Source organism: Paroedura picta, chromosome 5 (assembly GCF_049243985.1).
Source record: "Paroedura picta isolate Pp20150507F chromosome 5, Ppicta_v3.0, whole genome shotgun sequence".
NCBI classification, from domain to species: domain Eukaryota; kingdom Metazoa; phylum Chordata; class Lepidosauria; order Squamata; family Gekkonidae; genus Paroedura; species Paroedura picta.
The window spans coordinates 72,203,616-72,228,197 of NC_135373.1; the positions used below are offsets into that span (position 1 = coordinate 72,203,616).

The following is a 24,582-nucleotide window of genomic DNA, read 5'->3' on the forward strand; positions in this document are numbered from 1 at the left end:
GACTGGGCGTATAAGACGACCCCCCAACATTTCCACTTAAAATACAGTACTATGGGCCACTATAGGCAGCTATGTCTATCCCAACTGAAGTGCACCCGGCGTATAAGACGGGCATGTTTGGAGGCATGTTTTTCAGGGGGGGAAAAGTAGTCTTATACGCCAGCAAATACTGTAATTGTTTCTACCAAAAGGAAAAAATAGAAATTTAACAGTATAAGAATAGTTCTTCTATCCCAATTGAAGAGGGATGTAGACAAACCGGAGCATGCCCAGAGGAGGGCAGCAAAAATGGTGAGGGGTTTGAAGACGTATGAGGAAAGGTTGGGGGAGCTTGGCCTGCTTGGCCTGGAGAGGTGATGACTGAGAGGGGATTCGATAACCATCTTCAAGTATTTAAAAGGCTGCCATATAGAGGATGGAGCAGAGTTGTTGCCCCGGAGGGACGGGCCAGAACCAATGGGATGAAATTAATTCAAAAGAAATTGCATCTAAACCTCTGGAAAAAGTTCCTGACAGTAAGAGCAGTTTCTCAGTGGAACAGGCGGGAGGGGGTGGGTTCTCCATCTTTGGAAATTTTTAAACACAGAATGGATAGCCATCTGACAGAGAGGCTGATTCTGTGAAAGCTTAAGGGGGTGGCAGGTTACAGTGGATGAGTGATAGGGCTGTGAGTGTCCTGCATGTGCAGAGGATTGGAATAGATGACCCATGAGGTCCCTTCCATTATTCCATGATTCTATGAAAGTAGCATGACTCTTTCTAGAATATTTATTTGCTGCATTCCAGGATTTTAATCTCAAACATCCAGTAAAAATTTGGCAATCAAGGAAATCACAAACTACAGCATTTGGAAATGCCTAGATTTAGAAAGTAAAATAATATAATAAGATTTTTTTTAATCCTATAGCATTTTCTATTATATCTATTCTCAACCTCCACTCTTATAAATAATAATAGATGTATTGACAAGGCCCAAGGCCATGGGAACCTCACAGCCAAGGCTTTCTTGGATGCTGCCCCCATATTATTAAACCTCCCCCCACTGCTATATCTCCTTTGGCCCTTTAAATTACAACGTCTTTGGAAGTTGCAATACAAGCTTGTAAATAGTGAGACATCTGCCTTCCAAGCATGACAGATCCTTCCTGCTGCTAGTAATGAGTCATAAGAGCCCCTCAAAAATGCAGAGTAATATTTTACCTGTCCTATAACAATCACAAACTTAAAAAGACAAGTATGCCAAAGTACACTTGATTCACATGGAAATGCTACATCACATCCCACCCAAAAATGTAGACAAGGTTACAGCTGTTATGGAAACAAAAAGAAGAAAAGGTGACTTCTAAAGTCTTCATCCATGAGTTACATTCACGGTCAACTGTCTGCAAGTAGCTAGGCCACAGGTCAAAAAGCTTGGGTCTGTTCCCTTTCAACTTTCAGTTCTGACCTAATTTATTTTCATCCTAAAGTTAACTTTCATGTAGATGCTGGTCAACATTTGTGTTCTGAGTTTTCCTGCTCAGCAAACCTTTAAGAACACACACCAGGTATTCTAAAATTTCCATGTGGTGTTTAAACACATATCTTTTCGCTTTCATCTCCACAATGCCAGCAAGGCTTTTCTTGTATTTTAGGATATGTACAGATCAATGTATATTCCTTAAGGGAAGTCTATTGAGCTCACAAAGAATGACTGATTGACAGCAGGAACAAATATCTTTTGCTGTCATAGAATAGTATGCCATTTAGAGAAAAACCCACATTAATTAATTCTATCCATGCCTACCAGATGTATCAAAGGGCTATAACGGGTCACACATACTATTCTGTGTAACTAATGCATGGGGGGAAACACATATAAGGAAACAAATCATTCACCATACAGAATGTATATATACAATATGAATAAGAAAACTGAACTTTAAAGAAATATTTGATTTAATTTATAAGTTAAAAATTTTAAATTCCATACATGATACATTCCATTTATATTTAACTATTCTTTGTGTGCAAATGTAGTTCGGGTGGTAAAGTGTTAGACTACAATGTGGGAAACCCAAGTTAAAAACCCATTTTACCACCAAGCTTGCTGGGTGACCTTAAGAAAAACATTCTATCAACTTCACTTACCTTTCAACATTATTGTAAGGATAAAATGGAGAATTGCTTGCTATAGTCCTCTATGGAGGAAGGGCAGGAAGAACTAAACTATATCAGGTGAATTATATAAAAATTAGAAAGTAAGCCCGCTATAGATAAAATACAGTGGGCACTAGTGGATGGGTAGGAAGAATGTAGTAAAGTAAGGTAGAAGAGGGAAGGAGGGATAGGAGTGAGAAAGGAGGGCAAGGGGTGGGTGAAGGGATGGGTAGAAGGCAGAAAGAAAGGAAGGCAGAAAGGCAGAAAGACAGGAAGAGCCAAAGAGAGCAAGTGAGAAGGAGAGAGAGAGAGAGGCAGGAAGTAGATAGAGAATTAAAGGAAGGATGGAAGGAAGGAAGGAAGGAAGGAAGGAAGGAAGGAAGGAAGGAAGGAAGGAAGGAAGGAAGGAAGGAAGGAAGGAAGGAAGGAAGGAAGGAAGGAGGTGGAATGGGATGGGACAGGGGTGTATGTGAAGGGTCCGGGGGGGAGTCGCCAAAGGATGGCGAATTGGGAGGGGGAGTTGGGGGAAGAGATAGAGAAATAGAGAAAGTGAGGAAGGAAGGAAGGAAGGAAGGAAGGAAGGAAGGAAGGAAGGAAGGAAGGAAGGAAGGAAGGAAGGAAGGAAGGAAGGAAGGAAGGAAGGAAGGAAGGAAGGAAGGAAGGAAGGAAGGCACGCAAAGAGGTAGATGGAATGGGATGGGAAAGGGGGAGGAAGGAGGGTGATGGATGAAGGGTCCGCGGGGTGGTTGGGGGGAGTGGTGAGGAGCCAGTTGGGGGGGTGGCTGCGTAAGATCGTGGGGTAGAAAGGGGAGGGTAAGTAGGTGTTTGTGGTGGGAGAAGCGGACGCGGTTCAAAAGGGGACTCGTGGGGGGGCTGAAGGCGGAAGAGGGCAGTGGGTGGGTGGCTGGGTGCCAGGTGTGGCCTGCCCAAGCCTCAGTAGGCCGCTACAATGGCAGCTGAGGCTTGCCCAGGCTGTGCCATCCCTTCCTTTTCCTGGGGAAGAGTGGGGGGCTTCACTTTCCAGGGGAAGGGATGGAGGGGAGGCCACCCGGCCTCTACCCAACACATGGGGAAGAGCTCCATTTTGCAGGCCCTGCAGAACTCAGAGAGTCCTGACAGGGCCCGCAGCTCATCCAGGAGCTCATTCCACCAGGTAAGGGCCAGGACCGAAGAGTCCCAACTCTCATGAAATCCTGTACTTTCACATCAGACAGCATAATATAATGCATACCTTTACAGCAATTTGCAAAGCTAGTCCACTGAGACAAAGTAAAATTCCATTAATAAGTGCATTAATATACAAGTTCCCTAATATTGGGCACTGTGATCAGGAACACAGCTTACTCACTTCGCATACTAGAGGTACACTTGTGCATGGTTCTAGTCTGTTCATGGATTTGAAAAACAATTTACATGGGTGGAAACTGTATACTTACTGGCACCTCACTGAGTGAAGTTACAAATTTTACTATGAATTTTCTGACAATTAACCTTACTGTATTTGAAGAAGTCTCTGCTGATCATCCAACCTGCTTGCTTCATACCAAACAGCTGTGAACACCTGCTAAACTGATTTACAGAAGGTTTTTTTCACAAAACTATCCATGCACAAAGATCCTATTGATTCAAAGTGACAATTAGCCATTATCACCACTAGGGTTTATTTAGAACTTTCTAACCACTTAAGTTAGAATTTTAAAACACAACATTTATTTATGACTATGATATGATAAGGATCGCTGCCTTGTTGTGGCAAGGGGGCTTGAGTAGTTCAGTGAAGCTATGAGCTATACCGTGCAGGGCCACCCAAGACGGACAGGTCATAGCTGAGAGCTCTGACAAAAGGTGATCCACTGGAGAAGGAAATGGCAAACCACTCCAGTATCTTTGCCATGAAAACTCTATGGACAGTTCCAATAGGCATAACGATATGACGCCGGAAGATGAGCCCCTCAGGTCGGAAGGTGTCCAATGTGCTACTGGGGATGAGCAGACGGCTAGTACGAGTAGCGCCAGAATGAATGAAGCGACTGGGCCAAAGCCGAAAGGACGCTCAGTTGTGGAAGTAACTGGTGGCGAAAAGACAGTCCGATGCTGTAAAGATTTTTATTCCATAGGAACCTGGAACGTCAGATCCATGAATCAAGGTAAGCTGGACGTCGTCAAACAAGAAATGACAAGACTGAACATCGACATTTTAGGAATCAGGGAACTAAAATGGACAGGAATGGGTGAATTTAATTCAGATGACCATCAGGTATACTACTGTGGACAAGAATCTCGCAGAAGAAATGGAGTAGCCTTCATAATCAATAAGAGAGTAGGAAAAGCAGTCTTGGGATACAATCCCCAAAATGACAGAATGATCTCAGTTCGAATCCAAGGCAAACCATTCAACATCACAGTGATCCAGGTCTATGCCCCAACCACTGCTGCTGAAGAGGATGAAGTTGATCAGTTCTATGAAGCCCTACAACACCTTCTAGAAGCAACGCCAAAAAATGATGTGCTTATCATCATGGGGGATTGGAATGCTAAAGTAGGAAGCCAAAAGATAGTACCTTGGAGTACAAAATGAAGCAGGGCACAGGCTGGTAGAATTTTGTCAAGAGAATACAATGGTCATAGCAAACACTCTTTTCCAACAACCCAAGAGACGACTCTACACATGGACATCACCAGACGGTCAACACAGAAATCAGATTGACTATGTGCTCTGCAGCCAAAGATGGAAAAGTTCTATCCAGTCAATAAAAACAAGACCAGGAGCTGATTGTGGTTCAGATCATGAGCTTCTTGTTGCAAAATTTAGGCTTAAATTGAAGAAAGTAGGGAAAAGCACTAGGCCACTCAGGTATGAACTAAATCATATCCCCGACGAATACACAGTAGAGGTGACAAATAGATTTAAGGAATTAGATCTGATAGACAGAGTGCCTGAAGAACTATGGACGGAGGTTCGCAACATTGTACAAGAGGTAGCAACTAAAACCATCCCAAAGAAAAAGAAATGCAAGAAATCAAAATGGCTGTCTGAGGAAGCTTTACAAATAGCTAAGGAGAGAAGGGAAGTGAAAGGCAAGGGAGAAAGAGAAAGATACACCCAATTGAATGCAGAATTCCAGAGAAAAGCTAGAAGAGATAAGAATGCCTTCTTAAATGAACAGTGCAAACAAATAGAAGAAAACAATAGAATGGGGAGGACCAGAGATCTTTTCAAGAAAATTGGAGATATGAAGAGAACGTTTCATGCAAAGTTGGGTATGATAAGGGACCAAAATGGTAGGGACCTCACAGAAGCAGAAGAGATTAAACAAAGGTGGCAAAATTATACAGAACAACTATACAAGAGCGAGCTTAACATCCCTGATGACCACAGTGGGGTAGTTACTGACCTGGAGCCAGACATCCTGGAAAGTGAAGTCAAATGGGCCTTAGGAAGTCTGAGCAACAATAAAGCTAGTGGTGGTGACAGCATTCCAGTTGAACTATTCAAAATCTTAAAGGACGATGCAGTAAAAGTGCTACACTCAATATGCCAGCAAATTTGGAAAACTCAAAAATGGCAACAGGATTGGAAAAGGTCAGTTTACATTCCAATCCCAAAGAAGGGCAATGCCAAAGAATGTTCAAACTACCGCACCATTGCACTAATTTCTCATGCTAGCAAAGTTATGCTCAAAATCCTACAAGCTAGGCTCCAGCAATATGTGGAACGAGAACTTCCAGAAGTACAGGCAGGATTTCGAAGAGGCAGAGGAACTAGAGATCAAATTGCCAACATACGCTGGATCATGGAGAAAGCTAGGGAGTACCAGAAGAACGTCTACTTCTGCTTCATTGACTATGCTAAAGCCTTTGATTATGTGGAGCACAACAAATTGTGGCAAGTTCTTAAAGAGATGGGAATACCAGAGCATCTTATTTGTCTCTTAAGAAATTTATATGTAGGTCAAGAAGCAACAGTGAGAACTGAACATGGAATCACTGACTGGTTCAAAATTGAGAAAGGAGTTCGGCAAGGCTGTATACTGTCGCCTTGCCTATTTAACTTGTATGCAGAGCACATCATCAGAAATGCGGGATTAGAGGAGTCACAAATTGGGATCAAGATTGCAGGGAGAAATATCAACAACCTCAGATATGCAGATGATACCACTCTAATGGCAGAAAGTGAAGAGGAACTGAAGAGCCTGTTGATGCGGGTGAAGGAGGAGAGTGCAAAAGTTGGCTTGAAACTCAACATCAAGAAAACAAAGATCATGGCATTCGGCCCTCTCAATTCCTGGCAAATAGATGGGGAAGAAATGGAGATAGTGACAGATTTTATTTTCCTGGGCTCCAAGATCACTGCAGATGGGGACTGCAGCAAAGAAATTAAAAGACGCTTGCTCCTGGGGAGGAAAGCTATGGCAAATCTAGACAGCATCCTAAAAAGCAGAGACATCACCCTGCCAACAAAAGTGCGTTTAGTCAAGGCTATGGTATTCCCAGTTGCAATGTATGGCTGCGAGAGTTGGACCATAAGGAAGGCCGAGCGTCAAAGAATTGAGGCTTTTGAACTCTGGTGCTGGAGAAGACTCTTGCGAGTCCCTTGGACTGCAAGGCGAACAAACCGGTCAGTCCTAGAGGAGATCAACCCTGACTGCTCTTTAGAAGGCCAGATCCTGAAGATGAAACTCAAATACTTTGGCCACCTCATGAGAAGGAAGGACTCCCTGGAGAAGAGCCTAATGCTGGGAGCGATCGAGGGCAAAAGAAGAAGGGGACGACAGAGAATGAGGTGGCTGGATGGAGTCACTGAAGCAGTAGGTGCAAACTTAAATGGACTCCGGGGAATGGTAGAGGACAGGAAGGCCTGGAGGATCATTGTCCATGGGGTCGCGATGGGTCGGACACGACTTCGCACATAACAACAACAATGATATGATTTCATTGATTGATCTATTTAAACTACTGCCAGCTGAGTAGAGCAGTATTGCTGCAAGAATGAGGTGGGAGTAAAACTGTATCTGGCTATGCATGCACATGCACAAATTTGATTGTTCTGTACTAAACACACACATGAAGGTGAATCAGGACATTTTTTCATCAATGTCAGTATTGAAAACTAGCAGCTGCTTTCCAAGTACCAAATGACCATTGGTTAATTACCAAGAAGGGTCCTTCTCCTCGGAGGTGAGATGGATCTCTTGGTGGATAATTCCCACCATTCACTCAGGAAGGCAGGAATAACTTTTCTTCCTCTTCTTGTCTCCTTGGTAGGAATCACTCTCCCTTCAGTTTAGAAACTCTAAAAGTTGTTTCCTGATCTAATCTTTAAATAGGACAGGGTCCTATTAAATAAAAGAATAAGGCCACCTGGGGAGGAGTTAGGGCGGGCCCTGTCCAGGATAAAAACTCAGAGGGCCCAATCAGGAGCCGCAAAGCGGCTCCTGATTGGGCCCTCTGAGTGTCCATCCAGGGCCAAGCAGCCAATGGGGAGGCGTGCAAAGTGCCTTCCTATTGGCCCCTCACCAGGACAGACCAAAATTCCATTCACCCAGCCCAGTTTGGCTGCCAGTCTGCTCCTGACCACCGCAGGGAGAGGAGGTCAGTAGGGCTGCCGGGGGGGGGGGGAGGTGAGAACATAGGCTGCGCCAGCCCTTTTCGCCCCAAGGCTGTCCTAACTGTCATGTCCAACTGTAACTTTGTCTCAGAACCCTGACAGAGCTGGCAGGAGGCTGCAGAGTGCTCCCTCCCCCTCCCCCTCTTCAGGCCTGCTGCGAAGGAGCCTCTGACAGGCCCTGACTGAGGGAAGGAGGCATTTCCAAGAGCAACGCAGGGGAGACTGAGGGCCTTCCTTTTGAGGGGGGGGGACTTTCCCCTTCTGCCAAACAGTTGCCTGACAGGGAGGCCACAGAAAAGCCCCTTCTCACTTAAAATACTGCTCTGGCTGGGGGTTAGACACAGCCAAGCCATGTGTCTTTCTTCTTTGCAACTCTCTGCAGATTTGAGGCCACTGCACAGCATTATTCTGCAGAGGAAGCTGGCTCTTTTGTCTCCTGTTTCATCTGCACAACAACCCTGTGCAGGAGGCCTCAAGTCTTTCAATTCAACAACAACCTGTGTGGGAAGCCTTAAATGTTTCTTCTCTACCACAACCCTGTCCAAAGTAGCCCTTTCTGCCTGGGGAGCTGATCTTTATACTCTGCAGGTGAGCTGTAATTCCAGGAGCTCTCCAGGCCACACCTGTAGGTTGGCTACCCCTGGGTTGGAAATATTCCTGGAGGTTTGGAGGTGGGACTTCAAAATCGTACAATGCCTCAGAGTCCAGCCTTCAAAGGAGACATTTTTGCCTGCAGTTGGTAGGGAGTGGTGCAAGAGTGTCCCTCCTGGCCTATGGGTTATGGCCAGCCCTTATCAGCAACTGTTTGTATTCTGGGGCGCACACAGGAAGACCAGCATCAGTCCTGTGAGTCTGGAAAGTACAGGAAGATCTAAATAAATATTTACAGCCTGAAACTAAATAGAGAACAAGTTAATGTTTGGAGACACATCGTAACTGAAATAGTAACTGGCAAATAACCTTGGCCTGGCAAATAAAAAAAACAGTATTAAAAACCTTACTAAGGTCAAGTCTGCTGTGCACAGACAGTCTTCCTCTTAGGGTTGCCAGCTTCCCTGTGAGGCTCGCTACCCCACCTCCCTCATGGGGAGTCTGCTATGGGGAGAGAAGGGGAAGACGATTGGAAAATGCTTCGAGACACCTGAGGCCTGCTGGGTCACTGTGGCCCATTCCCAGTTCTCTCAGATCTCTCACAACCCTACATACCTCACAGGTTGACTATTGTGGAGAGACAAATGGAAAAGGTGTTTGTAAACCGCTTTGAGACTCCTTTGGGTAGTAAGCAATAGGGTGCAAAAATCCGTTCTTCCAAGGAGCAACCATGAAAGAAGCATGTGGGCACATAACATTTTACCAACAGTGAAAATATGGGAGACAGAAGGAACAGGGTGGACACCTGTGTACTGTGACTACCCTATGTGTATTAGGGCAGAGGGGCATTTCGGTTAATGTGGCCTCATTCACACAAGAAGGGAAATGACGCAGAACTGGGGGGAATTGGTTGCCATGTAATCTTCCTCTAAGAAGAGTCTCCAGTCTGATTTTCACTTCACATATCTGATGACATGGCTCTGGAAAGCTCATCTGTAACCACTATGCCACAATTCCCAAAGGTCAGTCCTCTCCCACAATCAACGAACATTCCACACCACAGGTTCTTGACACCCATATCTCTACACCCATGGCCTCATTTGCCACCATAACCTCCCACACAACACACATGACAACCCCATGCCCTTACAGACTGGACAACTCCTCCCCTTCCTCTTCCCACTGCCAAGCTCTAGCGCCCGTTGTATTCTTGCAAACAACGGGCTTTGCCCCTAGTGCTGTAATAAAGTAGTAGAGAACAAACATGCAACAACCAATATGTAAAAGATGAACAGTTGCTAAGAGTCTGAAATATAAGGAAAAGGGAAGAATTTTGAAAAAATAGCACAGTATAGTATGATACAGCACTGTATGATACAGTAGGCGTCCCACAGATGACAATGAATCAGAGGGGAAAGATTTCCTCTTGACCTCAAAAGAGAAGAATACTTCTTGGTAAGTAATCATTGGTCATTCTCCCTCTGAAGCAGAGAGCATATTGCTGGGACCTCCCAGAACATTTTTGTGAGTCCCAGGAGAATCATCATCATTGAACTCCATGACATATTGTAATACCCTTCTGCCAAAGGCAGCATCCAATGAACTATGTAAATTGATTTTGTAAAGGTTAATGAATGTTAAGATCAAGGCCCATGTTGCCAACTTGCACACCTTTTCTACTGTGGAATGTCCTGCAATGTAGCATTTATCCTAGTGCTCCGCATTTAATGGGATATGATGCCTAGGGGTACCTTTTGTTTCTGTGCCTTGTAGGCTTCTGTGATTCATGCTTTCATGCATCTGCTGATAGATGCCTTGGACATCTTTGATCTCATGTCAGGGAGAGAAACTGCTATGAACAGACTATTTATTTTACTGATTCTCTCCATTCTAATTATGAATCTTCAAGGTTTTTCTGACATTTACAGTGTGCTACAGTTTATCCTTGGGGTGCCTAGGATTAGAACAAAAGGATAGTAGGTTGATTTCCTGAGAATTATGGAGGGTAGAATTCACCTTGGGGCAAAACGATGGATCAGTCCTGAGTGCCACCTTGTCCTTATGAAAGGTACAAAATTATGACTTAACTAGGTTCAAAGCCTGTTCGTCAGAACGGGCTTTGAAAGCCCCCCCACTCCCGCCATGGCTGCCCAGTACACCCAAGGCCCAGCGAGGCGGCGGGTGTGCTGGGCGGGCGCGGGGAAGCCATCCCCAGCCCCCTCCCCACCGGCTTCCCAGGGGCCCACCGAACACACCCGCCGCCTCTCCGATTGAGCCCTCACCCAACTGGCTAGAACCCTGGCCAGTCTGGGTGAGGGCCCAATCGGAAGAGCCCTCACTTCGCCCCCAGCCCTTAACCATATATAATACCGCTCACTGAGCGGTTACAAATGGACAGTGCTCGGATCTCCCATACTCTGATCAGATGTGATTGCCAAGATGTATGGTGTCTTCGTTTTCAAGTATTTCAGAAAAATGTCCTTGATTAGTTCAAATGGAGCTTTTGTTAGCACAGTCAGAATTGTGTACACTCTCCATTGTGATTCTATGGATCCTTCACTGCAGTCCATTTTGAGAATCTAATAACATGCAGATGTCTAGAAAATTGGTACATCAGTTTTAGCAGGAATAACAGTGACTATGCTGCCATCTGTCTGTGGAGCGTGGCACACATAATCCTGTGGTCACTCCCTCTTGTAGAAGTTCTAGGATGTCCCTGACTCTTGGAAGAATGTAGTCTACTTTCTTTCATTGGCACCAGCATATGAAGGCCTTCCAGGTACAGTTGTGGATTGATATCTGGATTCTAAGATGGTGTTAGTGATATCCACGCTGTAGCCTGCCTTCATTAGTGACACCCCCTTGGTCACACAGGGCTTTACTGGTCTTCCTTGGCATAGTTGCTTGGCAAAAGGGAACTCTGCTACACATAGGGTCCCATACTAGAGATCCAGACATTCATGTCACTAAGTCGAAGGGATGGCTGTTCTTTCTGTCTTCTAGAGCACTGTGGGTGGGAAATGGTTGCATACATGTTATCAGGGGACTGTGACTGTGACTGTGGGTTCAAGTCACAAGTGTGTCAGTGACACACAATTGCTGGTGTATGTCAGTAGGGTCATTACAAGCTCTTGCCATCACATGATTCTGCCACTGATATTCTCCTCTGCAGAATGGTCATATAGTGTTAACTAGTGGCACCAGCATGATTCTGACATTGGTTCTGTAGGCATGGAGGTCTTAGTACAAGGCTGCCTGTCTCTTATAGACTGTTGTATGGAGCTCTTCTATTAGGCATACACACTAGTAAAGCTGAGCCCTTTACTTATGATATAAAACCATTTAACTGGAGTCCTAGAGACACTATTGGCCCATTTACTTTACTGTCACAGTCTCACCTGCCTCTGTAGAAGTTGTTCTTAGTAGTATTTGAGAATGAACCCCTGAAAAAAATCAGCTTGTGCCAATCCAATCTAAAGGAAGCCAAATGGACAATGCTCTTAATCTTTTATTCAAGCCTCAAACATCTTGTCATTTACCCTCAAACCTCTTGATATTTTGTTCCAGTACATAGATCCCGATGCAGATAATGTCTCCCACACATACTGTTTTGTCTCCAGCCTTCCTTTCTACCTTCCCAAGGTTACTAACATCACCTTTTATTTGTTTGTTTGTTTGTTTATAATTTGATTTCTAGACTGCCATTCCTAGTGAACTGGCTCGTTTCCTCCAAAAATGCTAGGAGCTGGTCCGCAGAAGCCCTCTTAACCACCTTCCCCAGGATTGCAAGATGCAATACTGGGCAGTAGCTGGCAGGGTCCCATAGATAAAATGATGATTTCTTCAGCTGGGGATGCACTACTGCCTCCATTAACCCCTGAGGATATTCTCCCACAGAAAGGGAGAGATTGACAATCTTTCTCAAAGTTCCCAGTGGAGCTACAAGACTTATCCTCAAAAAGCTTGCAAAAGCCTCACTGCCTAATTCCAATTCACTGTTATTTTGATGCCCTTCCTCGAGGGCAGTAAGAGTCTGAACTATCCTAATTGGGCCAGGTGAGAGCTAGTGTGCGATAAGATGTTCTTGCAGCCTTGTCACGAGTCTTCTGCCACACTCACTCTGGACATCTCACTTTCCTCTTCCTCAACCAAAGCTCCAAGGTAAACCAAGGAGCCTGTTTGAGACGAGGGCGGAGAGGGTGCTCAGGAGCAATCTCATTGATAGCAGCCAACAGGCAGGACTGCTAGTCCTCAACCAAAGCCTCCAATGAGACGATGGAGGGCATCGGATCCCGCAGAGCATTCAGGAATCCGTTTGGTTCCATAAGTCTCCATTGGCGGATTAAAATATATCCGTCACCCAAATGGGGAGGGAGTGGCATTTGTAGCCGCACCTTCACGATATGGTGGTCTGACCATGGGACGCTGTTGTTTGCCACCAGATCTATCCCCACTTCCATACCAAAGATTAAATCCAGGTGTGTCCAGCCTGGTAAGTGGGAGCAGGAACAAATTGCGAGAAACCCAGTGTCGTCATGGCCAACACCAGGTCCCAGCCAATTCCTGGGGCCAGCGAGTCCGCATGGATGCTGAAGTCTTCCAGAACGAATAGTCTGGGGAACTGCAGTGCCCAGGCATCTGCTGCCTCCAGCAGGCCAAGCAGGGCATCTGGTGATGCAGTGGGTAATCGGTACACCACCCAGATAGCCACATTTTCAGCTGAGTGCCACATCAGGCTGACATATTCTATTCCTGTAATCAAAGGTGCTGGGATGTCGGAACCAGCCAACAATTGGTAGCCCCTGAAAGAAGATTCAAAGTCAGTGTGCCTTTTCATCTAGGTAGGAGCTGAGGGGAGTCCAAGCAGAGGTTCCCCGTCTAGGAATTGAGCGCGCGCTCTCTTTCTCTCTCCCCCTCTCCTACCCCGTCTTTATTGTTACAGTCTTAATCCCCCTGTACTCTGTGCGTATGCTTATCTATACTACAAGGTTATACATTAACATACATTAAGCCTACCCGCATACATTCAGCATACATGCACTTCCCTTCCTATATGGAGTTGTTTTTCAGTCTTCTGGACTTTAGGACCCATAGCTCTGTTCCTGCCAACGTGGCAGTATTTTTCCATACTCGGCACATCCTTCGGTCACTCAGCGGTCAAAATGGCTCCGCTTTGGTTCAGTACGCTGAATGATTCCCACACTGGGAGATCCCTGAAATGGACCAGGATTGACACCCCCTCCCCCCCCCCTACCATGAGGCTGATGCAAGACCGAAAACCCAGGTGGAACTAGATCTTTTAAGCTGACGGTCTCACCATCGCGCACCCAGGTTTCGGTAATGCAAGCCAGGTCCACCTCATGCCCTGAAAAATAATCACTCAGGGTTGGGGATTTGTTCTTAATCGGTGTGGCATTGCATATTATCAGCACTGGCTCTGCCCTAGCCTTTTCTCCAACAAACCGGGGAATGGGACAGAGGTTTGAAGGGCAACAGCTCTATCAACCAGGCCACCAACTGTGGGAACCCCATGGTTTAGGCCTTCTCAGACCTCCATACGTCACTGTTCTCCTATTATTGAACCTCTCCCAGGCACTAGACCTCCCTTGGCCCAGAATTGTTGGAATCCCGTCCCCGGGTAAGGTCTTACTCCCCTTCTCCCCTCCTTTCCCAGCCACTATAACCTGCACAGCAGATCTTACGCCACAGTTCCCACTCACCACCAATTTACTGTAATGAATGCTGATTAAATCTACAAAATACCCCTAACAGCTACCCCCCTTTTTGAACCAAAAATAGATCAATTTCCCCAGTACACTGCCTAACGAGATGCTCACAAATGCAATCTATTTAGCTATTTCACATCTTAGTCACAATCCACATTTCTGTATATTACTAGATATATTCAGTTAACAAGAAGCAAGGCCCTCTTATTATTTAGTATTACAATACATTCAACTTACATAAGACAGAATCACTAAGAACATGATATACCAACCTCATAGTTCCAGAAAGGTCTAGTTCATTGCATCCAATATTTTAAAGAGTTGCTTTGATGTTCATGGTTTACTACAGGGGAAAGGGGAAAAAGCTAAGAGAAAATCTTAGGGAGCGGACACGCACATACCTTATCTGCATTTATTTTGCAATTCGATAGGAACAACAGTATTCCTGAAATGTTCTCTATTCAGTGCTGGATATGTAATTACCTTCAGTTCATAGTCTAGACGTTATTGCTTTGGTAGTATTTAAGACTCCTTGTAACATGCTTGCTGTTTTAAGTAAGCTAAGCTAAATCTTGACCAGATAAATTAGCGAAGAATGTAATAAAAGCTGCAATAAAAGAACTTTATCCTCCAAACCTTCAAGTTGCTGCTAAATGAGATTTCTTTGAAATGCAGATCAGTTGAACTAGATTAGTGAATTTTAGCTCCTGTCAACATCATAACAAAATACAAATACAATTGTTCACTGGCCTTATCTCCACGCTTCCATCTGCTGCCTTGTTATTTACTTTCCTTGAATTACTATGCAGATCTAAATAAGGCACATCAAGGAGGGCTTACAACACAATGGCTTCTTAAGCTTTACATCAAGGTATTTGAAACTGAAGCCCTGAAAGGGCTGCCATCAAAGACATATCTCTAATGAACTTCCATATCAGAGGAGGTTTTGGTATTTAATACTGCTGAGAAAGGGGGGGGGAGCTACAAATCAGAATGCCCTGTGAAGGAAAATGCCTGCAAATCTTGATGAGATTAACACCTACCAGAATTAATAACCCAATAAAAAATGATATCTGGTTCCTTGAAGAGTTAAACTTCCAACCCTTGCACAAATAACGCTTTGTGTCAGAATGTCAAGGGGGAAAAAAGAATCTGTCGACAAGGTTAAAAGGTTAGGGTAGAATCCACCAGCACCACCACCCCCTTTTTACATCAACCAAAGCCTTAAATGCAGCTTTTTACTTCTGGTTCCATTAAGACACTGTTGACAAACCAAAGCTCGAATAATTAACACAGTCTACACCATGACCACATTACTGTCTGTGTCATCAGAATCTTATAGTACCTTAGGGAGGGACAAAAAACAGCAACAACTTAAGCTGAAATGACAGCACACAACATTTGCCATAAATTTTAACTATTTTCCAGCTTCCCCCACAGCGATTTACACCAGTTCAGGGTGTAAAAAAAAGAAAGCTTCTGTCAATCTGTTTATAAACAATCTTGGAGTGTCATTTCTATGTAATTCTGTAATAATCCATTCACAAATTAGAATGCAAAAAACATTCTCAACCTGGCTTTAATTCCTTGCCCACCTTCTCAACACACTAAACAAAGGTTGAAGAGTTTAAAATAATTAGGGAAGTGAGCATGCAAAGTTTATTACATCATACAGTCAGTGATTACAAATGTGTTTCTATTTGACAATTTCTTTTACTAGGTATTATAGTCTATAAACAAATCATATCTTGTCTTTGTCTCCTCCCAGCTCCCCTATTCCTTAAAGAAATAATTTCAATCATTTATGTCCTTCTATAGCAAGTGAAGATCCCACAAGCATGTTCTGTACTGTGGATCAATCAGCTCCAAACCAAAGTAGACGTGTTACAGCTCTTGTGCCTAGGATTCATGCTGGAGGCTCACCAGATGATGAAAACTGATGTATGCTCTGTATGGCAGCCCCACATGGCATCCATTAGCTTCTGGGCATGTCAAACTTCACAACCATCCTACAGTCAATGACAGCAAACACCTTCCCTTTTCTTCTTGCCTCCAAACATATACTTGACTCTCTACCCTTTTTCCAGATTACAGGCAGTCTTCCAGAAACAAAATCCCAAAACAGAAGTGGTATCCCATGGCTATACGGCTAAAGGAATAACAATTGTCTTTTTGCTAAATTTTCATTTTGTATTGTCCATGTTGAAGATTCATTTACCAACATAAGAGACTGTTTAAGGAAATGACAGAACAACAGTTCTGTGCATGCAGAAACAGGTGCTGTAACAGGTTTGACTAATCTTGACCTCCAGCACATAAAAGATATTCAAGAGCAGCAGCTATCCTCAAGGTATTACAACTATGATTCACAGTCAAAATCTTGCCATCTATAGAACCCCTATTTAGAAATGACAATCTGAATTAAAACTTGGTCACCAAATCTTGTATAAATAATAGCTACAGCAACTTCATCCTTGCATTAAATTCCCAAGATGAAAAAAGTATCACACACACACACACACACTCACATACATGAATATTATACTTTTGTTATCTGGTATGCAAAATACAAACCTAGTGAGGTCTATATATTTTATTAGACTAAAATCAAGTGATAAGTATAACAAACATATCTTTTGCTTCATTAGAAGCAATTTGTTATTATAGCAAACTCACAAATCAAGAGATAAGAACTAGATGTCATAACATATTCAAATTAAAAAATTTCTGTAACATACTCTATATGGGACTGTCCTTGAAAGCAGATCAAAAGTGTGCCTGGCCACAACCAGGGGCAGAACTTTTTCAGGCCTGGCCCCTACCTGGTGGAATGACCTTCCAGAAGAGGAGGGCCCTGCAGGAGCTCTCTGGGTTCCGCAGGGCCTGCAAGAGAGACCGCTGGCCAGGCATTTGGTTGAGGCCGGGCTGGAGACCGGAGTAATAAGATTGGGTCCTCCCTCTTCCTTGTGTAATCAGTACCCACCCCCAGGCCAACATCACCTGGTGACACCACCTGAACATTGCAACCGTGAACAGGAGAGTTAGAATAATAGAATCATAGAGTTGGAAGGGGCCATACAGGCCATTTAGTCCAACCCCCTGCTCAACGCAGGATCAGCCCTAAGCATCCTAAAGCATCCAAGAAAAGTGAGTATCCAACCTTTGCTTGAAGACTGCCAGTGAGGGAGAGCTCACCACACCTTAGGCAGCCTATTCCACTGCTGAACTACTCTGACTGTGAAATGTTTTTTCCTGATATCTAGCCTATATCGTTGTACTTGTAGTTTAAACCCATTACTGTGTGTCCTTTCCTCTGCAGCCAACGGAAGCAGTATCCTGCCCTCCTCCAAGTGACAACCTTTCAAATACTTAAAGAGGGCTATCATGTCCCCTCTCAACCTCCTTTTCTCCAGGATGAACATTCCCAAGTCCCTCAACCTATCTTCATAGGGCTTGGTCCCTTGGCCCCAGATCATCCTTGTCGCTCTCCTCTGTACCCTTTCAATTTTATCGACGTCCTTCTTGAAGTGAGGCCTCCAGAACTGCACACAGTACTCCAGGTGTGGTCTGACCAGTGCTGTATACAATGGGACAATGACATCTTGTGATTTTGATGTGATGCCCCTGTTGATACAGCCCAAAATGGCATTCGCCTTTTTTTACCACTGCATCACACTGCCTGCTCATGTTTAGCTTACAATCCACAAGTTGAGGCATTGAGTAGGGAATAAAACTGTTGCCATCATCCATTGTATAGTTTAGTCAGCAAGATGATATAGTCTTGCCGGTTGTATGGGGATATGGTATTTTTATTTTTTTATGTGTTACTGTAAAACCGCCAGGTGGTCTAATAGGGTGGCAGTATATAAGTTGAATGAATGAATGAATGAATGAATGAATGAATGAATGAATGAATGAATGAATGAATGAATGAATGTCCAATGGTCCAATACGTAGCAATCAGGATACTCTCTGGGGTTGGTTACAGAGATCATATCATCTTGTGCAGAAAGATCTTATTGGTAAGTCCCGAAATGATTAGGGACCAGGCTACCTGACAGATAGTCTCCTCCCATACTATTTAGCATATCAGTTAACATCTGCATCTTAAGCCCTGCTCTATATGTTCCCAACCACCTGAGAAGGTGACAACTATAGACAGGAGGTAAAAACTAGACAGTACATGTTCTGTAGAAATGATCCTCCCCTTTAAGGCTTGTCTGGTACCTACTTTACTTTCTTTCAGGTGCCAAGCCAAAACACAGTCTTTAACTCATGCACTTAATTAGGGATTTTATCATCAACTTTTTAATTTATATTTTTATGTTGTTTATGTCAAATGGCTTCTTTTAGGATCATAGAGTTGGAAGGGGCCATACATGCCATCTTGTCCAACCCCGTGCTCATCGCAGGATCAGCCCAAAGCATCCTATTTGAAGCACCCATTTTGAATGGGTTGTTTTAATGTTGCAGAGTAGTTTTTATGATAAGCCGCCTCAAGCAAGGCTCTGAAAAGGTGACAGAGGAATATCATAAATAAATAAAATAAGCAGTTTTAATGCTTTAATTCATCATATCAAAGCATTTCAGAATCGGAATATTAGGCTACAGTATTCCAAGTCTATTTCCAGTCATTGAATAATAAATTATCTATTATACTACACCGATGATGCAGCACAAATTTTACTCACTATAAAAAAATTTTACTCACTATATTTTACTCATTTATAAAAAAAATTGTATGTTTAAAACAGTTTATGTATCACTGTAATCTATAGCCTGTATAAATTGAAGGATCTGGAATAATTTAACTAGTACCTGAGCCCTCAATGTTTTTAGATATATATATCAGCAGGAACACTATAACTTTTCTAGGATGCTACCACATCTTCTTTTTGAGCATTTCTTTTCAGGAGCAGATGATAGCTGGATAAGAGCCCTTGTGAAATTAATGTGTTGGTGGGCAATTACAGAAAACCTTCTATGACAGCCCCTGACTACTTCCCTCACTCACAGAAAAGATTCTCCGTGTTTTTCTCTCCCTTCTATGACCGTTTATGCACTAGGAACTTCACTGCCTTAGCTCCCATGCAGGAGCACAAATTGGGGGCAGATGAGGCACACCGATCAAATGCTCCCCTGTGTGGGGGCAGGAAGAGGTGGGGTAACCTGCCACGACTAAAACTCCAGCCTGCAGCCTGGCATGAAACCTCCAGTGCGTAAACGGTCTATAACTGTCACCTTAGTGCAGAGCTGGTTTATCCATGTAGCAAGTGCTACAGGCCCTGCACTTCCAGGGGGTGCTGAATAATGATCCCTCCCCCCATGGATCAGGGCTGTAGCCTCTCTCCTCCCCTCTTTCCCCTCTTTAAGGACATTTGGAGTGACACCCCTTTCCACTATGGGGGGCCTCTCTGCCCCCAGTCTGCTGCTCCTGCCAAAAATTGTACCCTACTAGGGCCCCATGAATCCTTAAATTGGCTCTGGTGTTATAGGCCCCGCAAATCCTCAAACAATTTCTGACAGTGATTTGTTTTCTTCTGTCCTGAAGAATTCTGGCGTCCCACCCTTTCACAGTATATTTCGGCTGCTGTCATTAAGCTTTTCATAGTAACTTAAATCTTTATGTTGAGAGGCATTTGTTCCAGTGTTTTCCCAAATACTCCAGTATACTTTGTTTATTCTCTGACACTTTCCAGAAGGATGGTACACTCTTTCCAGTACCCAAATCATTTCTTTTGAAACACCAGTACTCATCTTGAGTTTTTAACTGACTCTTAATGTGTCTAAGTCAGTTTTTAATCACTCCAAACCAGGGATCTCTACACTCTTCAGAGCTATCACCCTGTTTAGATTGGGTAAGGAAATTCCTTCTCTTTCTAGCAAATCTATCCCCTTTCCTCGGCCTGCATAGAAAGCAGTATGGAGAATTTTGACACATTAGGGACAACTTATGATAATTCTCCACAGTCTATAAAAGTTACGCTTCTAATTCAGGTTTTTGTGAAACCCTGGGGCTTCTTGATAGCCCTGGAAATGTTTCCTGAATGGGTGGGAGTTAATTAATTTACTTTTTAAAATTTCTTATTGGGTGGTATGTCCCCCCCTCCCAAAATGGCCAATAATGGGCCTGGAGGCCAGTGAGCTTGTACACAGCTATGCTTCCCAACCATATTATGTACAATTGTGCCACTTCCAAAGGCTGAAGAATGTTTCAGGGGTTTCTCTACAGTAAAAAAAAAAGTTAAGAAGGGCTGTTTTACGTAGTCATCATATGGTTGGCTGTGACAATCAAACTTCCCATGAAAGCTATGCAACTGCCATGGGACTGACCTCTATGACAATCACATGGCTGTCATTCATCATTTTAGACTTTCACAGGACTTCAGTTAGAAGAGTGACAAACATATCCAATCCAATGTAGCCTTCATGTACCATATGAAAATACCAATTTGTGCTACAGAAGCTGATAAATGGTTCTTTCTTGCTTACAGACTTAGGTTGCCATTCTGTCTGCCTTAAGTCATAGGAAAGGTGGGATATAAATGATTAAATAAGTTACCCACAATTCCTTGCGAGTGAGTTCCATTAAATTCATATCACACCATATCACAGAATAAACACAAATAGGTTTAAGGTGTTAGATTTATAAACCTGAGACTGTAAAACCAGCTATCTTACCATTGTGCTGTGAAAAATACACAGAACTACAATTATTCTGCTACCATGTGTTTCTAGGAATAGTACAGGCAAAAAGATGGTAGGATGGTTCATTGCCTCCAGATGTTTATTAAATAATCTGCAAAAGTCCATTTAAGTTTTAAATGCAAATACTTAGGATAAACTATTTTTTGTAGCTTGAGCTGCACTTCAGTATAGAACTACAACTGTGCTTCATTTCACAGCTGTGGATTAAAGTATATGTAGAAAACAGGTTAGAGTATCTTTAGACACAACCATATTTACATTAAACAATTTAATATATCACTTCTCAAAATATAACCATTTAGCTTTCTCTAATCTAAAATCAAGAACCTGATCCTCAGTAAACAGTGACTTGTTTTGGAACTATGTTAGCAGAAGGTAGCAACATATGCCCCAAGCCCCAAGTTGGATGCTCTTTCTACAGTCCAATGTGCTTGTCAAAATATGTTACAATCACAGATCTACTTTGTCTAGATATACTTTATAATAGTACAAAGAAAAAATATTTTCTCCTTGTGCACCCAAAAATATAGAACATCTTAATCAAACTATCCTAAATTAAGATGACAACATTTTATATCAAAAATTAGTAAGTTTAATATCAAAGTATGACTGGCATAATTTGTACTTTTAAAAAACACCATGCTACAATGGAACTCCTTATGCTACAATAGAACTCCTTTGCCAAAAGAACGTTTGCTTCATATAACTGATCATATAAATGAGCATACTTTAAGATTTAATTTGTGTTTTGGAGTTGTGATTACGAAACAATGCACTCTCCTGAAATCCAAGGGTAACCCAACAATCTTCAGAAGCACTTCTGTGGGAAAATATAATTTCTCCTGCCCAGTAGCAGAGTATCTCAGAAAACTGGATCAAGGGGAAGACCATAAAATGAATTTATGTGTACCAAAAATACCCCCAAAATATGTAAGAAAAAAACAGCATTGCACTTACCTGTAACTGCTGTTCATCAAGGTCCTGTGTACAGACATACATTGGGACTGAGCATGCACAGGCCTGCTGCGGAGACCTTTCAAAACTAAAGCTCCAGCCCTGCCAAACTGCACATGTGTCTGTACCTCCAATAGATGCACCATGCATTCCAAGGACAAAGTGCCTGTACCCCTCAGTTTCCATCCAGCTGCCGCAAACTCGCCGCAAACCATTCCAATCTGCAATTCAAACTGGAGCTCGCGGCAGGGATGGAGGGAAGGAATGTGACCCTTCACACAAGGCATCAATGAGAAATAGTTAGAGGTAAGTAGAATTCTGTTTTTTAAAGCAGAGACATCAAGTGCATCTGGTCAAGGCTATGGTCTTCCCAGTTGCAATGTATGGCTGTGAAAGGGATGATAAGGAAGGCCGAGCGTCAAAGAATTGAGGCTTTGAATTCTGGTGCTGGAGAAGACTCTTGCGAGTCCCTTGGACTGCAAGGCAAACAAACCGGTCAGTCCTAGAGGAGATCAACCCTGACTGCTCTTTAGAAGGCCAGATCCTGAAGATGAAACTCAAATACTTTGGCCACCTCATGAGAAGGAAGGACTCCCTGGAGAAGAGCCTAATGCTGGGAGCGATTGAGGGCAAAAGAAGAAGAGGACGACAGAGAATGAGGTGGCTGGATGGAGTCACTGAAGCAGTAGGTGCAAACTTAAATGGACTCCGGGGAATGGTAGAGGACAGGAAGGCCTGGAGGATCATTGTCCATGGGGTCGCGATGGGTCAGACATGACTTCGCACCTAACAACAATTCTGTTTTCATTTTCCATCTTGTACTCCATACTGCGACTACAGCAAGCATTATGACTCTTGGTGACAGGAAGAGCTTCTTAGTTGAACAGAGACTGTAAAACAGCTTTCCCAAAATCCGCCTCCTTCCTATCTTCCAGTTCTGAGGCATAAATGTATCTTCTCTCACTCAGGTCTCTGCCTTGCAGATTTAGGCCAGAGGAATCTGACGATGCAATGCTACATATGCTCCCTGAGATCTCAACAACTGAGCCTTCACATCCAATAGGCACAAGATCTTGGTTGCCCTATAAGCTGCCTTTACTGCGGAAACAACCCAGTGGGTTACTGACTGCGAGTATGATGCCTTTCTTGGGCCCCAGTAAAAATAAAAGATTTTGAATTCCTAAAACGTTTTGTTCTATCTGAATAATATAACACGGCTCTCTTTTCCAAGTTAAAAGAGGCCTCTCCCAATCTCTCAACATACATGAAATTTAGTGACCAATTTGGGCAGGAATTCCAAACTTGGAAGAAGAGTTGGTTCTTATATGCCGCTTTTCCCTACCCGAAGGAGGCTCAAGGCAGCTTACAGTCACCTTCCCATTCCTCTCCCCACAACAGGCACCCTGTGAGGTGGGTGAGGCTGAGAGAGCCCTGATATCACTGCCCGGTCAGAACAGTTTTATCAGTGCCATGGCGAGCCCAAGGTTACCCAGCTGGCTGCATGTGGGGGAGCGCAGAATCGAACCTGGCATGCCAGATTAGAAGTCCGCACTCCTAACCACTACACCAAACTTGGGCACAGAACAACCCTCTCAGAGAAGATCCTCAAAAATGGTGGGTCTTTTCTTAATGCTGCTAATTCCCCCATGTGCCTGGCAGAGGTGACCACCACTTGGAATGCAACCTTCTTATTCAGGACTCCAAACATAGCAGACATCAAAGGTTCAAAGGAAGGACACATAAGAGACAGTACCATTGGGAGGGGCCATTAAGGAAATGTTCTTGGCCGGGGTGGGAACATTGGAAGGAGGAACTGGCTGCCACAAAAATAGTAGCAGAGTAAATGGCTGCCATACAAGGGAGGTTTATTATTATTCACAAATTTGACTAGGGAAAAGATGTCTGAAGAATGCACTCAGTACAATTAGGAGCTGTTAAATATGGTGGAAGGATTTATCATAGATGGCCAGTGTTTAGCAAGGGAGGCTCAATGTGTTAGATTTATTGGGGAGGCAAATGAGTGGTGGTGAGCACATAATTATTTAATTACTTTATTATGATTGAGCTCTCATTGTCAGAAGATTTGTGACAGATTTCACAACCCCAAGTGCTGATTGAAGGGGCACAGCAAATAATTGGTGGGGCCATTCCCCTTGGTGTACCACCATGGCTCTGGGCCTGCTGATATACTTGGTTGTTGATGGGCACAGAAAGATTTTATTGTACGAATATTATTGTATTCCTCTTTTTCCATCTGTTAGGATGGTCTGCCACAGCAATCTAAGCTCTCAGTCCCAAAACCTTGCCTGAAGCAAAAGAATCAAGAGAAGATGTCACTCCAAACCCCCCAATTTCCCACTATTTCTTGTTTGACATCAAATCACAACTGAAATATGGAAACCCCATAGGGTTTTCAAAGCAGAAGACATTCAGAGGTGGTTTGTCATTGTCTGTCTCCATGTCACTACCCTGGTATTCCTTGGAGGTCTCCCATCCAAATACTAGAAAGAACCCACCTTCATAGCTTCTGAAATCTGACAAGATCAGGATAGCTCGGGCTATCCAGGTAAGTGCTTCTTAGTCAATTACTTTCTTACTTTCCCTAAAAAGGGCAAGTTTACACAGATCTATAACTGGCTAAACTTACTTTCTCAGAAGAGGTTTCTTTGAAGAATGGCAATCGCTGCTTCTTTCAGAGGTTTAGGAAACTTAGTTTACAGATACATCTATGGTATTAATTTGGGGAACTCTCATGTTAACAATATAGGTCAAAGATTCTATCAACATCAATTGAGGACAGCCAACATAAACTTATATCAATATAAAAAGGGCAATGCTACTGAATGTTCTGCATCT

At 43.5% G+C, this 24,582-nt stretch overlaps 1 protein-coding gene across 7 annotated transcripts in view; it reads right to left on the bottom strand.

The window, feature by feature from the left end:
- FOXP2 (forkhead box P2) overlaps positions 1-24,582 on the bottom strand; it is a 551,538-nt gene that overhangs the window by 455,310 nt on the left and 71,646 nt on the right. The gene's annotated exons all lie outside the window — the stretch shown is intronic.